The sequence below is a fragment of the Haemaphysalis longicornis genome, unplaced genomic scaffold (genome assembly GCF_048455015.1).
Source record: "Haemaphysalis longicornis isolate Haplotype H1 unplaced genomic scaffold, Haemaphysalis longicornis Haplotype H1 scaffold_1, whole genome shotgun sequence".
In the NCBI taxonomy this organism is placed as follows: Eukaryota; Metazoa; Arthropoda; class Arachnida; order Ixodida; family Ixodidae; genus Haemaphysalis; species Haemaphysalis longicornis.
Genome location: NW_027526203.1, coordinates 105331698 through 105348079, shown reverse-complemented (window position 1 = coordinate 105348079; position 16382 = coordinate 105331698). Strand labels below are relative to the sequence as shown.

The 16382-nt window shown below is 45.5% G+C and overlaps 1 protein-coding gene across 1 annotated transcript in view; it reads right to left on the bottom strand.

Annotated features, from left to right (window-relative positions):
• Positions 1-4200: 4200 nt before the first annotated feature.
• LOC144178640 (serine/threonine-protein kinase PLK1-like) overlaps positions 4201-16382 on the bottom strand; it is a 47742-nt gene continuing 35560 nt past the window's right edge. The window contains exons 11-13 of the transcript XR_013324038.1: positions 14720-14813; positions 10973-11130; positions 4201-7397 (exon numbers count right to left, since the gene is read on the bottom strand). The gene's annotated coding sequence lies outside the window, so the exon portion shown is untranslated. The remainder of the gene's footprint in view (positions 7398-10972; positions 11131-14719; positions 14814-16382) is intronic.

Below are 16382 nucleotides of genomic sequence, written 5' to 3'. Positions count from 1 at the left end.
ACTGTCGTCCTCACTTGCTAGATCCCTGACCAAGCACATGAATGCAGTGACTAAGAAAGATGGTGACCAAAGTGAGAAGAGAAGGTGGATCCCGTACAACAGCCCTTGATCATCTAAACACCAGAAAAAAGCGCCGATGACTCACAGGCCACGACTAGGGCGTTAAAATACCTTTTGACATACATTTACAGGGCATTTACAACCTTTTATCAAAAAAATCTTGATTACACACACTCCCTCCATGGAAGGGGTTTGTTTCTGACAAGGTCGTTGAAATTTGTTATTAGTGACAACATAAACTCATCATTGGTCCCTTTCATTCAGCACACTTACGGGCTTCGTTTTAAAAACCCTGCTGTTTCTATTTCACGTATAAATGAACTGCTTATGCAATATTCTCTTATTTACCTATGTTCGAAGTAAACTGTGTTATACCGTAAAATGTGATGTGCCGAGTGCATGCAGGTGTAACATTCTTCAATGGGACATGCAGAACATGAAGCTCAGTGCTGATAAACTTAAATCAGGGAAAATAAAGCTTCCCATGTTGCTTCTTTATTTTTGTAACTATTCTCTCTACCAAATACCTTGGTGGTAAACTCAACTAAGCTCACCTTTTCCCTAGGCCTTTATAATTGTTTTGCTCTGCAATTATACATTCTCAGCTGGAGCATGCCTGCTGAATTCAGGCCCCAACCACGCTTTACTATTTCTCAATTGCAGCTGTATGAAATGTTGCTCTTTAGGTTTTGCCAATGATTTCCAACAGGCCATTTAATTGGTGTCAGAACCATTATATACCTTTAATTGCTATTTATAGCAAACAGTATTATATCATTTTTCATAACACATTTTGTTGTAACCTCATTCAATGATTTTGTTATCCCGCCAGCCTGGTTCATAAATCTTTGCGTGAACATGCCCGTCTTGCAGCTAATCTGCATTAACAGACACCACACATTTTGGCTTTCCAGCGTATAGCTTTGGTGCCCGCAAAAAGGAATCTTTTTCTTGGCTCCTCTGCAGCGCTTTGTAGAAAAAGATCACTTGCTGGTTTGGCTTTCCCGCAGGGCTCTAGTGTAGTGCAAGAAAGTATCGCGTGCTTATTCCTTTTTTGTTGAAGTTTTAATGCTGTGCATCTTCCAGAAGAACCCTGGCATTTTGTTTAGAAATGGAACTTCACAGCACAAACAGTGCAGAGATAGTAGAGCTACTCACTTTTTGCATAGACACGGAAGTTTGGCAGATCACTTGTCATTGACAAGCAAGTGTTTGATTTCTGGCTTTAAGGTGCAACGCTGGGATAGTTTACTAGCTGGGGGGAAAAAACACAGCACTGATAAACGGTATTGAAGTACTAGGAAAGGTGCCGTGATCAACATGGTTTCCATGTGTTGGCAGCTTTTTGGTCCAGTGTTTTTCATGAATATTTGCCAGGGGGCCTTAACATGGCCTGCTTTTGTGTAACAAAAATGTCAACAGTGAAGCAATTATCAATGCTCACATGCTGCTCATTGATACCAGAGCAAAAGTACGTTCAGCAGTCATTTTATTGTTAAAGCCACCCATGATCCATACACCTTCCAGCTGTACTGCAACTTTCACAAACACCGACAGACATTCACATCTACGCACGTGGCCTTGGCTCCAGTTCTTGCACAAGGAATTAAGAAGTACTCTTGGGAGTGGGCAATGTCACGCTCGACACCAACCATTACCCCGAAGTTGTACTTGATGAACTATTTTTTACGCCTGTTGGCTTAAAGGATTGTTTAAGTGCCCGTTTTGTGGAAGAAAAAGAAACAGCTAATGGGCACACAACACACAACCCGTGAATGTGTTTTCTAGCAGCTGGCTTCTGACGAGACTTGCATCATTGTTGGGACATTTTATAAAGCCCCTTACCACTAAGTAAATTCACTTGAGCAATTTTCCAAAACAGTGCGGAGTTAAAAAGCAATAGAATGTGAAACGTCCCCTCACAATTGGAAACTCTTCCTGTTCACTACCCCAAAGGCTTTGACAGTAGACGCTTAAGCACGCTTCACCAGTTGCGAATACAAGCATTAGTGTCAAGTTGAACTCCGCAGAGTGCTTGGGATGGGCATATAGATGTCACAGCCACTTGGAATTTGTGCAAAGACTGCAAGCCTCTGAGATAAGCTCTCATCATCATTAGCCCATCCTGCTGAGAGTGAATGAAAGTATTGTGCCTGGTTATGTTCAATTCCAACCAAGCCAAACACAAGAGTAAAGAAGGAACGAGCCTATCAAAATACATACTCAAAGCAGATGCAGGAGGAAGTTCTATTGCCTAACCAGGTTAGAGGAGGCGAAAGGTACTGGAGCGAAGGAAAGGGAAATAAGAGCCAAGCAGTAATTTTAAGCCTTGCCTATCATTTCATTAAGACTTCCTAAGTTGAAACCACAATGGTACTAAGCAACAAATCTGAGCATAGAACTGAATTGTCACTTGTTAACCTTATGCACACCAGACTTTTAAAGGACTATAGAAGTTCCAAACTTGGCTCACACGGCGATCTTATCGGCTGCACTTCTCCCATGCTTGCACAGTTGGAGCTTGAGCCTCCTTGCACAAGAAGCCAGCCAGTCAGCGAATGGTTTCAGTGGTATCTTGAATAGATATATCTTTGGACGGGCAGTTGGGCTCCACCCACGGAAGTGCAACTGCGCTCCCTGCACGGATTCTGCAGCGCTACGTGCACAGATCGTTTCTGTGGAATAGTCAGGATACATTTCTCGGCGACAGTACTACTGCCCCGGGGGAAAAATTGCAGAAGCTACATGCGAGATCGGATTGCGTTCGATGATGCCGTGCGCTACCTGACGACACTCGATTCGTGCACACGCTGACACTACGTCGCTCGCTACGGCGCGACGCGATGGAAAATACTGATCCCTACGTTTTATAATTGAGCCAGCACTCCAGAATCAGAACACAAGGCTTGGCATGGAAGAAGCGAAGCACAAGTAGACAACAAATGCAGGTGCGTAATGCAAATAGCACGCGAACTGCAAAACAACGTGAAGCTTACAAAATATTAAACGACAACAGTACAGTTCTAGGAGCATGTAAAAAGCGGGGCGAAGCAGCGTGCAGAAAACAATGCGTTAGGCTTACCAAGACGTGCAACAGCAAGTTCACAAAAAATACCCAATCTAAATAATTACAAGCACACCTCCCAACAAGAAAAAAGCGCCGCGAGGCAGCCGCTGTACAGGGAGATAAGGACGTAACGATGCGTCAGGCCTGCCATTCGAACCACGGGCGGAGAACATCGGGACACAAGACGCGAACACCCGGCTGCCGTCGTCAACACAAAAAAGTGGCATGATCAAATGACGTAAATATGACGTTTGTTTTGTGACGTCACAGGAAGTCACGTGATTACTTTAGCTTGACGTCACTTCTGCGTGGCAGCAGCTGTTGCCAGGGGGGCGCAGCTCGTGCCACGCGCGTGGCAGGAGACTTAACCTTACACAACCGCTTACCTTACATGCGTAAACAAAGGAAAAGAATAAATGGACATATGTGCAACTGTTTTCTCCAGCCATTTTACTTATAAGTACACACGTCTTTGTACAACTGCTTGTCTTAGTTGGTAGGGCAATATGTGCAAACAAGAAAGCACAAGTATGTACAGTGCTCAGCGATTGAAACGCGATACTCGGAGTGCGTGGCTGCCGGTGCTTGTTGCGCCACCGGTGAGCGCTTGTGAAAGCGAGCTGACGCATTGTGGTATACGGTGAGGGTGAGAGCGTTCGTGACGCAGGCTGACTGCATCCGGGAGACAGCCCTTCAGTGTGCGGTTCTTGGCGGCGCCATAGGGGTGCAACATGCCATGGCTTGAAAACGCTGCGCCTGCGTGCCGCGCCGCGCCCCGCGAAGCTGGGCGAGCTGGCACCGCGCGCATTATGAAGAAGTTGAATGCGCATTTATCGCGATGGGTTATCGTGGCGCGCACGGCACGCAGGCGCAGCGTTTTGAAGCCATGACATGTTGCACCCCTATGGCGCCGCCAAGAACCACACACTGAAAGGCTGTCTCCCGGATGCAGTCAGCCTGCGTCACGAACGCTCTCACCCTCACCGTATACCACAATGCGTCAGCTCGCTTTCACAAGCGCTCACCGGGGGCGCAACAAGCACCGGCAGCCACGCGCTCCGAGTATCGCGTTTCAATCGCTGAGCACTGTACATACACACAACTGTTTTCTCCAGCACTGTGCGAGCAGGAATGTATGGCCACAAAAAGAAAAGCAACCTCATCAAACTTTTTTTACATAACAATTGACTGCACATGTGTAATGTATTTCGAGGCAATCTTTGAATACATCATTCATGGCAAGCCTTCCGAACCATGGTTTTGTTCAACAGTGATTCCTCCAGGTTATTTACGTTCTCACTGACATTTTTTGTGGCATTGGAAAGATTCGACAAAATAATTCTGACCGCAATATAAAGGTGTTTACCAATTTGACACCAACGGACATGGAAAAGAAGACAAAATAATGGCACCCACCGCAGTGGCTAAGGTGCTGTGCTGCCGTGCCCAAGGATACAGATTCGATCTTGGCTGCGGTGGCTTTTCACATGGAGACGGAAAGTAAAAATGCCTGTGCGACGAGATTTCGGTGCATGTTAAAGATCCCCAGGGGGTCAAAATTGAATCCATAGCCCTCCACTATGGCTTACCTCATAGCCCAGGTGTTGCTCGAATGCGTTAAACCCCCCCCCCCCCCCCCCAAGTCAGTCAATCAGTATAATTTCAAGAGGCCTAAATGTCACTGGTCACTGAAGCCATCAACTATATCCTCTGTTGGCTCATTGGCTAAGGCATTGTGCTGTTCAGCCCAAGGACACAGGTTAGGCCCTGGCCGTGGTGGCCATTTTCCTTGTAGAGGCAAAAGCGATAACGCCCTTTTCTTGAGATTTTGGCTCATGTTGAAGATTCTCAGGTGGCCTAAAGTAGCCCAGAGGTCTCCAATATGAGCAGCTTCATAGCCACGGAGTAGCTTCAGCGTGAAAAAACCCCCAATGTATAAAGAAAAAAAACCCATCAAATTTGATGCCACTCACATGGGGCTTAAAAAACTCAGTTCTAGAAAACAAGCTGGGATTGAAAAACACGAAAGGCTGCATTGCAAGAAAGGGTGGGCCTAGGTACTAAAGTTCAGCCAACATTATAATACAATGGACTTTTAATTAATCTACAGCACTTTGCTACCGGGTACCTTTTATACAACGGGTAGCCTTGGTGCCTCAGCCTTCAGTTAAAAAAGGAAAAAAGAGAAAAAACCCACTGCGAAATGAGAACCTCATTTAAAATAACACCTTCTGGCATTTTGTTTGTGGGAATTCTTTCCTTCTTTTGTTTCCTTTAAAGCTCTATTAATTTCTTTGCCATGGAACATTAGCCTTGTACGGCCGAAATGCTGAAGGAGGTCTACGTGGCAGGCTTCACTGCAGCACAAGTTAGGTGGCAGCCTTTCGTACACCAGTCTGAAGTGCTGCCACTGTGCCATGCAGATGCGCGCAAACTCCTGCATGCTCCAGAAACCCCTTTTCCATGTCCTCAAAGAAGCCTTGGGAAGGCGCTGTGAACTGGCCAATAACTCCACCTGGCTCATCACGAGACCTCGGCAAGGCTGAAATCTGGCGGGAACCAGAGCAGACCTCCTCCTCCTTCCTCGAGAGTGGACCACAAAGCACATTCTGCTGGACATTTTTTGAGGAACTGCTGCACGAGGTGGCCACTGAAACACAACAAGGTGTTCATTGCTCGACACCCGACACCTCGCTGTAACTGGGAGATTCTGCCACCTCCACGACTGGTGCCTCGACATGGCTGCCCGGTGCCAGATGAGCCAGCACGTCGGCGTCGTGAATTTCACAGTTCCCTCGAGATGTCAGGTTGAACAGTTTCTCGGCAGAAATGTGCTCCAGGGCAGCAATAAACTGCACCAGATTTGGTTTTTCATTACTGCCACGCTTCTGCCTCACGGAGCCAAAGAAGTTCTCCAGAGGGCCCTGTTGCAGGCTGTGAGTCAGGAGACAATGGAAATGAAAATTTTGGGAGAGGTCTTCCCACAGCATGAGGACAGACTGTAGCGTGACAAGCCAGCCACGAATTGTGTGGGGCTGCTTTTTAGGGATGTCAAACCTCCAGCGTGCAATCCATTCGAGTGCCTCAGAAAGAAATTCTAAATGTCTGAAATTGGCATTGATGGTGTAATTGTTTTTTCGAGGATCAGACATTTTAGCGTTTCTGCTGTTGGGGCAGTCGAATAGACTGTCCATTCGCTCAATGAATTCTGCTGCAGGTTCAGCGGCCCCATCTACTGCTCCTCCAACAGCAACCATGACTGACAATGCGGTGGATACAGTTTGGCTAAAGACCTGTGTTGCAAGCTTGACCTTCATGCTGCTAAAGGCCTCTTGTACACATGGTCGTCAGTCAACTTAGGTGCCAATATTGGCATCAACTTATCTTTGCTTTCATACAAAACTGTTATGTAGGACCAATCAACAACTCCACTGCTAATGAAAAGCTTGTGCAGATAGCGAAGGTTATTTCTTGCGCACTTGATCAAATGCGGAGTGTCAAACAAGAAGCAGGCCTTCGTCCACAAGCTTCAAAGAAAGGATTCTGTTGGATCATGTTTAGAATTTCGAATAACCGAATGTTACTTGACCCCTCGTCGCACACCACTGCCTCAACAAAGAGCTGAACTTCTCTCAGGATTTTAATTAAGGCAAGCAACAGCCTTTTGATGACCTCTGCATGCAACTTCCTTTTGACCACTGCAAAAGCCAAAGGCTGAGCCCAGCTGGTTGAGATTCCAGAAAGAACCACAAAGGCTGTGTACGCCAAGCCTGCTGTCCTCTCAGTGCCGCCGTCTGAATAGCCAATGACCACACAGTTTTTGGTGCTGTACTGTAAATTTGGGCACAATGACATTTCATCAAACATGACTACACAAACCCGACCTTTGATTGACCAATTGTTTACAGCGTCTTTCAAAGCGATAATTCCGGGTGTCACGGGCACTTCAGCCAACCACTTCTGGAGTGACCTCGGGTGTCGCAAACGCGGTGCTTCGTAGATCCGCTGGTACAGAGGCGGTCTCCTCGGGCCGCCTTCTTCCTCCCTTCTTCCTGCCCTGCATTCGAACCTGGCTTCCCAGGAGGTGGAGAAACTCTGGGCTCACAATTGGCTTCAGCGCTTGCAGTACTGCAGCCCTCTGGCTCAAATCCTGTGGAGTCTTTTGCTCCTGGGACCTTCTGGAACTTCTTCTTGCCCCGCAGTTCTGTCACAATCTTTCCCGTGAAGATCTTCCACTTTTTGCTCGGGCAAACAGGAACAGGAGTTGAACCTGCACACGCACAATACTTAATATCTCCTAAGGATATCTATATATTGTTAATTGGGAGTCACAGTTGTTCTTGGTTGACAGGTATGAAATATTACACAGAGCTACCATCCAGGGGAGTCCTGAGAGCAAACCGTTTTCAGTGTGCAAAAATTATGGGTAGGAACAGCCAGTATTGGCTTTAAAAAAAGTTGTTAAAAAGTTTTGTACTGAACATGCCCCATCTCCCATCTGTAAATAAACAAGGAAACCCAAAATGTTAGACTTCTGAAGGTCCATTTGGAGAGTTATAGACTGACACCAGTGCCCAAAGTGTGCATCGTGGATGTTCTAGAGGACACAATCCTAGCGGTGCTCATAATTGCAGCCGATACAGAAGGTGCGTAAGCAAAAGACGTGCCACAAAAACAGGCAGTCAGACTTTTTAAGCGCATGCAAAGCTATGACACCACTTGCACGCACCTACAATTTCTTCGGAACTCTTTTGGAATGCTGTTTACTCTAGTTTTTTGCTACTCCTCTTTTGGTGTATTCTAGTTGTAATATTTATCCATTTTTATTGAAAGTTATCCAATGAATAGCTCATTGCACCCATCGTTATGTTTAAGCTGGAATATCAGCTGAGCCTTCCTAGCAGCCACTGGCATACGCAGCGGGAGCCACGTCTCCTCCTCAAATTTAGTTGCTGGGTGAAGGGGGAATGGGCTGCCTACCATCACAAAAACAGTATCGATGACTACTTCTCATTCACAACCTATGCACTGAGCTTGCATGGCTTCAAATGTGCTCTCACTCAAGAAGCAGCCATTTTGCAATGCCCTCAAATAAGAACAAACAACGAACTAGGCAACTGGAAGGTTATGTAAAGTGCGCCCAAAGCGCTGGTTGGTGCATTGGGTTTTATAGCACATAAGCAACTAAGGCCATCACGAGCCAAACAAACGGTTGCGTGCTTACTTTTGTGTATTTACTCACTGTTATTAAAGGGATACTGAAATGATTCGTAAACACTGCAGGATTACTAGAGCAAATTGTAGTAGAAGAATAAGAAGTGGTTTTTTGGCACAGCAACCTTTCGGTTATATGCACCAAACATAAGGTAGAATAGTTAAGGTTAAATGATGCTATTCAAGCTGTTGTGAAAATTAAAATTATTTCAAAAGAACTCACAGATTTGCGCAGCTAAAACCAGTTTGGAAAGCCGGTGTCTTTTAAAAATTCAAGAACATTACTAAAATCCACCAATAATTCATAATGATTCAAAAGGTGCATAATGCCCTGAAATGTCTAATGCGTGCTGCTTCAAGGTGTGGGCAGCTTATTAAAACATGCAGTTATGGCAAGAGGATCTCCACAGTGTTCACACACGGGTTGCCGACCTATTCGCAGTCGGCATAAATTACGTACCTCAGAGAAGCGGTTTCTCTGCCTGCAACTTTTCCATTCTTACAGGTATGGTTTCACTAGGTGTAACTCATTTCCAGTTTGTCTGTCCCATTGAGTTTGCCAGTACACTGTAGTTGACTTTCGGATGGTGTTCCGACGGTCCTGGTAAAGAACCTTCACCTTTGTTATTGCACCATGCCTGGTATCGTATGCTGCTTTATCGACAGTTTCATTTTCTGGAATGCCACTGTGGCTTGATATCTAACAAAGGACGACACTAACCCCTGCCGGCGTAAGGCAGCACAGTCGATTTTTTAGCATACCTACAGCTGCATTCTTTGAAGGGACAGGGGAGGTTATAACACGTATAGCACTTAACAACACGACGACGAGAAAGAGGGGACACAAGACGGCCCCTCTTCCTCGTCATCGTGTTATTAAGCGCTGTTTAGGATGGACGGATACCAACTAGCCCAGCTGTCGATTCTGTTGAAGCTTCAAAGAATTTGAAGCGGCTGTGGGAAATACTGTGTGGAGAAGAGGTCCAGAACTTTTTGACAGGTCATCAGATTCAGTGGAAATTCATCGTTGAAAGAGCTGCGTGGTGGGGCGGGTTCTGGGAAGGGATAGTTGGGTCAGTAAAGGCATCTCTGACGAAGGCGTTGGGCAACTGCTACTGCAATTTTGAGGAGCTCACTATGGTTCTGATTGAAATCAAAGCCATCATAAACACAACACCGCTAAACTACATGTATGTGGAATCCAAAGAACCAGAACCACTGACCCCCCCACTTTCTTGTGGGAAGGTGTTTGACTTGCCTTCTGAGTGGGTCTGGTCTGGAAATTTCACTCTCATCCACGCAGGATCAGTTGACCTATTGCTGGCGATACCAACAAAGGACGGCTGATCACTTCTGGCGAAGATGGCGACAGGAGTACCTGACTTCTCTGGGCTCCGTTCATTTAGCTGTGCCAAGTGCATCCAGTGAATTGAGGAAAGGAACTCTTGTGTTAGTTCATGAGCATCATCTGCCAAGACAGCTGTGGAAAATGGGAGTGGTCGACGATGTGCTGGTCGGACGAGATGGACATACTAGAGTATGTGTAGTGCGCCTACCAAATAGGAACCATCTTCAGCAGACCGATTTGATTGATTGATTTGATTGTACGGTTTAACGCGCTGACGCAACGCAGGCGATGAGGCGCGCCGTAGTGGAGGGCTCCGGATTAATTTTGACCACCTGGGGATCTTTAACGTGCGCCGAAATCTCGTACACACGGGCGTTTTCGCTTTTCGCCTCCATCAGAAAAGCGACCGCCGCGGCCGGGAATCGAACCCGCGACCTCGTGCTCAGCAGCGCAACGCCTTAGCCACTGAGCCACCGCGGCGGGTCTTCAGCAGACCGATTCAGCTGTTGTACTTCATAGAATTTACCTTCGAATGATCTGAAGCTCATTCCGGGGGGAGTATGTAGGAACCCTCAACTTCAGCGCTCTTCTTGCAACCGTCTGGCAACGTTAGTTCCCCCTAGCTCGCTGAGTAAGCGCCAGCACTATCGCAATAAATTCAGTTGTTGCTTGTTGCTTACAACGGTGTGGTGTCGGTTTATCGGGCGAAATGCCATTAAAGGTAATGTCTGGGTCCGGATGATGTCTGCCCGGCTGGCAAGTTTTTTAACAATAAGGTGGACTTGACGCTCACAAGTGGACATATTGATTGATTGTAGGGTTTAAGGTGCCGACGCAACGCAGGCGATGAGGCGTGCCGTAGTGGAGGGCTCCGGATTAATTTTGACCACTTGGGGATCTTTAACGTGCGCCGAAAGCTCGTACGCACAGGCGTTTTTGCTTTTCGCCTCCGTCAGAAAAGTGGCCGCCGCGGCCGGGAATCGAAACCACGTCCTCGTGCTCAGCAGCGCAACGCCGTCTTACAAAGTTTCATTAGCCTCGAATATGCCCAATGTTTTTTTGTTTTTTTTTTTTTTGCCCGACAATGTTGGCAAGCACGAAGTGTGTTTCCAGATTTTGTCACTTGGAAAAGTTTTGCGTATATAAACTTCTCTTTAAAAAATTCATTTTTACTTTTGGCCAGGTGGCAAAATCGATCGAGGACATACGTACACACACAGAGATCAAAATTAGTGGGTTTAAGTAGCCAAAGACAGACTACCATCTTTAAAAGCTTTACTGACTGTGGTACTCCTGTGAGCATCCTCACTGTAGAGTCTCTGTGGGACCTCAGCCAGCCCAGACGGTCCTGGCTTTGGGGAGGGAGGGCTTTCTGGTCCTTGGCACAGCCCAGATGATCCTTGTTGTGGCAACGGCGAATTCACAGGGGCAGGATCTGTGTCTGCAGGAATATTGAAGAGTTTAAAATTTTGGTAAAAGGAAGAAGGGTATTGTGTGGCTAAAATTCTGAGATACTGCTAATAGTTTAACAAATATTGCATCTATGCTTTTCACGGCCCACCTTCCTGTTTGCGTGCAAGACGCTCACAAGTTTCTGATTGTGAAAACTTGCAAATTTTAAGTATACCTGGAGGTTAAAAAAAACTCAGTGCGAGGAGAAAGTAAAGCACATTACTTGATTTAAAAAACTAGGGTGTGATTAACACAATGGCACAGAAGAAGCACCATGGGACCAGGGCTCATTCTCGTCTAAATTTGGTGGAAGCGTCATCACCAGCTGTCTTCAGTCTTGCGCCATTCAAGGTCAAAACTGGCATGTCGGCATTCAGAGGAAGTGACAGGAGGAGGGGTGTGGGTTCTGATGACGTGCTGGGGCCCACATAACACTGCCCAGCGGGCCTCATGCGGCCCCTGGGCCACAGGTTGCCGACCCCTGATGTAGGCAGGCCATTTATAACGTAACCACTTACAGTGCGAGACTGGACAACGCACGCGGGTTTTTGTGACCACCGGTTTGCTTCCGATAGAGCTCAATGCATAAGCATACCGCTTCAAATGCGGCTGGCCAAAGCACAATACCGTTTAGGAGTGCGGTTTCTAAGGCACACCGATCAACTGGTACAGCTGTAGGGTTTCCCCCTCCTCTTCCCCCCTCACCCCACAAAAGCCCCTGCGGGAGGGGGGGGAAAGAGTGTACATAAAGGTTGATAAAGGTTGAAAGATTTGAAAGGTTGAAAGGTCACAAGATTTTGATGCCAGCAGAAATTACTAGTACAGACTTGATCGTACTTTCGTACCTGACATGAGAATTTGGAACGAGAAATACAAACTGTTTTTGCTCATCTGCACTGGTAACACCTGTACACACACTACACAAGCAACGAAAACAATATTTTACTGGTAGCCCTGCACTGCAGTAGCATTAAAATGGTAGAAATGAAGCCCCAGGCAGTAATGGATAGTATCCCTTGTCCATAAAACAAAAGTGGGTCTGCTTAAATTAAACTACTGCGGCCCTTCCTGGCCCTAGCCATTTTTATTTATTTTTGTTAATTGGAGCTATTGTGAGTGTAGAAGGAAATCTTATCTGCTTTGTACAAGCAAACTCCACATGATACAGTTTGCTTCTGTGCACGCACAAGCTATAAGGGTATATATGCTGGGATTGACTTTTGAGCATATAGTAGCCGTAAAGTAAATACTGTCGGTAATATTTTCTAGAACGAAAGTTTAATCCCATTGATGACATTTGGGCCCATCTAGATGTTTCTGTTCTAGTCCAGTAAAATGAAACATACAAAGATTTTAGCAGCGGTAGCTGTGTATAGTTTCACTGAGGCGCCTGCAATGTTAATTCACAGACAAGATATTAGCATCACAAAAAAAAAAGGGTGAGAAATTTAGCCCACTACATTTTCTCTTTCCTGCGCATCAACGTGTCAGTATCAATTTCTCAGATACACGCTGTATCGTGTGTGATAGCCGCGGCAAGCGCGTCAGCCCACCCGCACGCGTGGAATGCTCTTGTCATCGCATCGCGGCGCATGCTCGCTGTGTGCGTTCGCCTTTCCTGTGTCCTCCGCCCTTTCCCAATGTATGCCATAAAACTGGCCGCCGAATAAACCGAGGGGTTCTTCTCGCCAAAGCTTGGCTTCACTATCAGCGGCGGTCGCGCCAACACGAAACACACGCGAACAGGTAGAACGTACGACATGCAAGAAACATGACCCTTAGGCACACTGGGTGTTTTAACGAGAGATCAAACTGGCATGTCCGGTCGACATCTTTATTTTTGACCAAAATTTCCTGTATAGCTCCTTGTGCACAGGGGAAAACATATGTGAAGTTATTTTGTGAAAAAAAAATTCTCTTTCTCAAAGAAATTTCCAAAGCCAGCTCGGGTCACTGGCACATTGAGCGGCTCGCAGAAAATTGCAAAATTTTACCGCTGTAAAACAAGAACTACTGCAGCTATTGCCCTAGCTCTTTTTATGGACAGACTTTGCATACTCTCAAATTATTTAAAATATTTGTGTTCGGCTTGCAGAGCAAATTTTCTTTCATAAAAATTCCTAAATTGAAAAATATTTTGAAAATTGCCCAAATGTGGGGCTTTCTTTCTCGGAATCTAAACAACCAAGGAATCTTCTAGCGTTATTCCTCTATCCTTGTTCAATCTTCGTGGCAATTTTAGTTTATGTGGTCAAGACAGTTCAATTTGAATAAAGCCCTGTACTGTAGCAAGGCAACGCATTTCGGTATATTTTGAAAGCCAATTAAAAAAAAAAGGCCATCTTCGATTTTTTTCAAACTTTCACAAATTAAAGCCAAGGTTGCTCTCTATCACCTGCTGCATACGTCAAAAACATGTTGCTCTATTTTTGTTGTTTTGCAGCTACAAAGCGCTAACTATGGCCTTGTTAGCATTATTCTTATGACCAGTGGCATCAGTACTATTTTTCCCCTGGGGAAGCCAAAATTATGCTACCATAAAAATTATCATCATTTATATTAATATTATGGTTGTTTTTTAAATACATCGCCATTTATTTTCTTTGAGTACTTTGTACAGCTAGTGCTGCTACGGTGACTAGTATGCATAAATAATCACAATTGGCGTACCAACATAAAACCAAATCAAACCCAGTCAATTATTCACTAAATATCACAGGTGCTGGGGAGCACAGTACAAAGGCCGGTTAGTGACTTCACCTCTACACGAGGCAACGGTACGCCACCCACAGTTCTACATCTTCGTATTTTTCAATGAAAAAGAGCCGTGTACATCTCAATAAATAAAAAAAAACATTTAAAAGTTTGCAAAAGAAACACAGCACATTTATAGAAATGCCTCCTAACCGCAAACATACTACGAGACCTGCACATTGATTCTACCAAATGAAGGCTTACACAAAGGATATTGACAAAGCAAGCGAGTTAAATATACAAATAATAAAGAAAGAAGTCATGCTACGTGTTAATATGTACATGTAGATTGAACCATGTGCATTTTATTATTAGAGTACGTGCATGCACAATGGATAATTTGTTTTAATTTTGTTCCGAGTATTTGCTTGTTTGGCGCACCATATTAAAAAAATTGCAGCGGTATGATACGGATGCTTTATATTTCGTAATATATAGTCGCACTGCTGATCTTGTTAAAGGCAACTTGTTAAAGGCAACTTGTTAAAGCGAGAGTAATTATGCGATTGCTGCAAGCCGCTCAGGGAACCATGGTTTTTTCAGAAATCTGAACTGGTTAGCATAAAGAGTTATTGGCCATAGTGCCCAGTGGAGCTGGCAAGTATCACGATTGTACGAGCCGGACACAAAAGGCAAAGCCAATATACCATCGGTCCTTCGAAACAAACCCTTTAATTCAGTAACGCTTCCATACACTTCGAAATAACGCAAGCTAATAGCTACGTATATCTTTGTCGACCTGCAAAAAAAAAATCTTTGCATGATGGTTAATTTTCCTTTTAGGCTTATTAGCGGTATAGCTCATGGAAAAGGAAGTGCCTCACCTGTGGTCCGACGGGAAACCAAAAAACTTCCTAGCGTAGTTAGACCCGGTGTTGGGGCACCATTTTGGCAGCATGTCACGTGCAGTCCCTCCTTCTGCGGCGGAGGCAAGTTTCAAGAACAAAAACTACAGAGTGCTCCGTAAAAGAGCGGAGGCACAAAAATGGGAAAGAAAGGGCAGCATTTTGTTTCCCCAGGACCAGTCTCTCTTGGAGTGGTAATATCGAATGGAAACTAAGAAAAAGTACTAACGTCGGCCGGGTATTACCAGCCCAACAGACAACACTTTTCTCCTTCCCACCCTGCACTCTCAGAGGAACAATCGCTACTCGCAGAATCCAAACCAATACCTTTCCTCACCCAGTCTGCCTGCAATGTATGCTTCCAACTGGCATTCAGCAGGATAGATACCCTGCTGAGTGCCAGTTCTGTTCACAACGCGGTACTCTACGTCAAATCATATATGATTTTATATTTTATATGATTTATATTATATAATAGAGCGCGAGCGCAATCCCAAACTATCTCCTCTCCAATGACTCCCATTCCACCCGAGCTGTGGGAAAACTCTGTGACCTACCTGCCGCAGTGGCTCAGTGGCTAAGGTGTTGCGCTGCTGAGCACGAGGCCATGGGTTCAATTTCCAGCCCCCGCGGCTGCTTTTCTTATGGAGGCAAAAAGCAAAAACGCCCATGTGTACAGCACACGTTAAAGATCCCCAGGTGGTCAAAATTAATCTCGAGCCCTCCACTACGGCGCACCTCACCACCCAGGTTGCATCGGCGCGTTAAGCCCTACAATCAATCAATCGAGAATTAGGTGACAAGCGGTCAACTGAACGTCCAGCAACTCCTGGCATGCAGGGCGAGGGCTTTCTGCTCATCTCAGATTCCAAGACTAGGGAGCCGCTCCCACTTCAAAAGTGGTCTAAATAAACGTTTTCTACTACTACTACTACTACTACTGCTACTACTACTACTACTACTACTACTACTTGTGCAATAAAACTTAGTTGTGTCCTTCCCTCTGTGTGGTCATCTGCAGTTTGCACAGGTTATAATTTTCGTTAAGATGGACCAGCTTGCACAACAAGTCAGCTAATAAAACTAGTTAGGCAATTAACCGTTTGCGGCCTAAAACCTTTGCCCGCTTTGCGGCTGTTCTGGTCTGAAACTATTTTGCCAGTTTTCGGTGTCGCAAAAAAAAACACAAACTGTGCAAGAAAAACTCGCAGGATATTTATTTTTTCCCTTGCATTCTGCACGCAACTCCTTTACCGACATTTGATGGAGGCACATAATTTTCCTCCTCATTAAAGTCATCATCACTTTCGCTAAATGTACTAGAGTAAAATGCACGCGGTGAAAAAACAGCCAACTGAAAACACTCTGGGATCCACAAGGCCTGTGCTGAACATTGTGCTGCACCCTAGTGCAAAAAGAATGAACTTCCACAAAGTTCACCTAACCCTAAAGAGATGGTGCATCCTCTATATAAAAACAGTGCGCGCTCTGAAGAGATGGTGCATTATGCTCACAAAGATTGCACATGCGTCGCAGTGAAAAATCCCACGAAATTTAACCTCGAACACCCTTGTCGTGCAGTGCCAGTCAGCAGACCACAAAGGGTTCAGCATCCCACAGCATAGACTGCTCATAACATGTC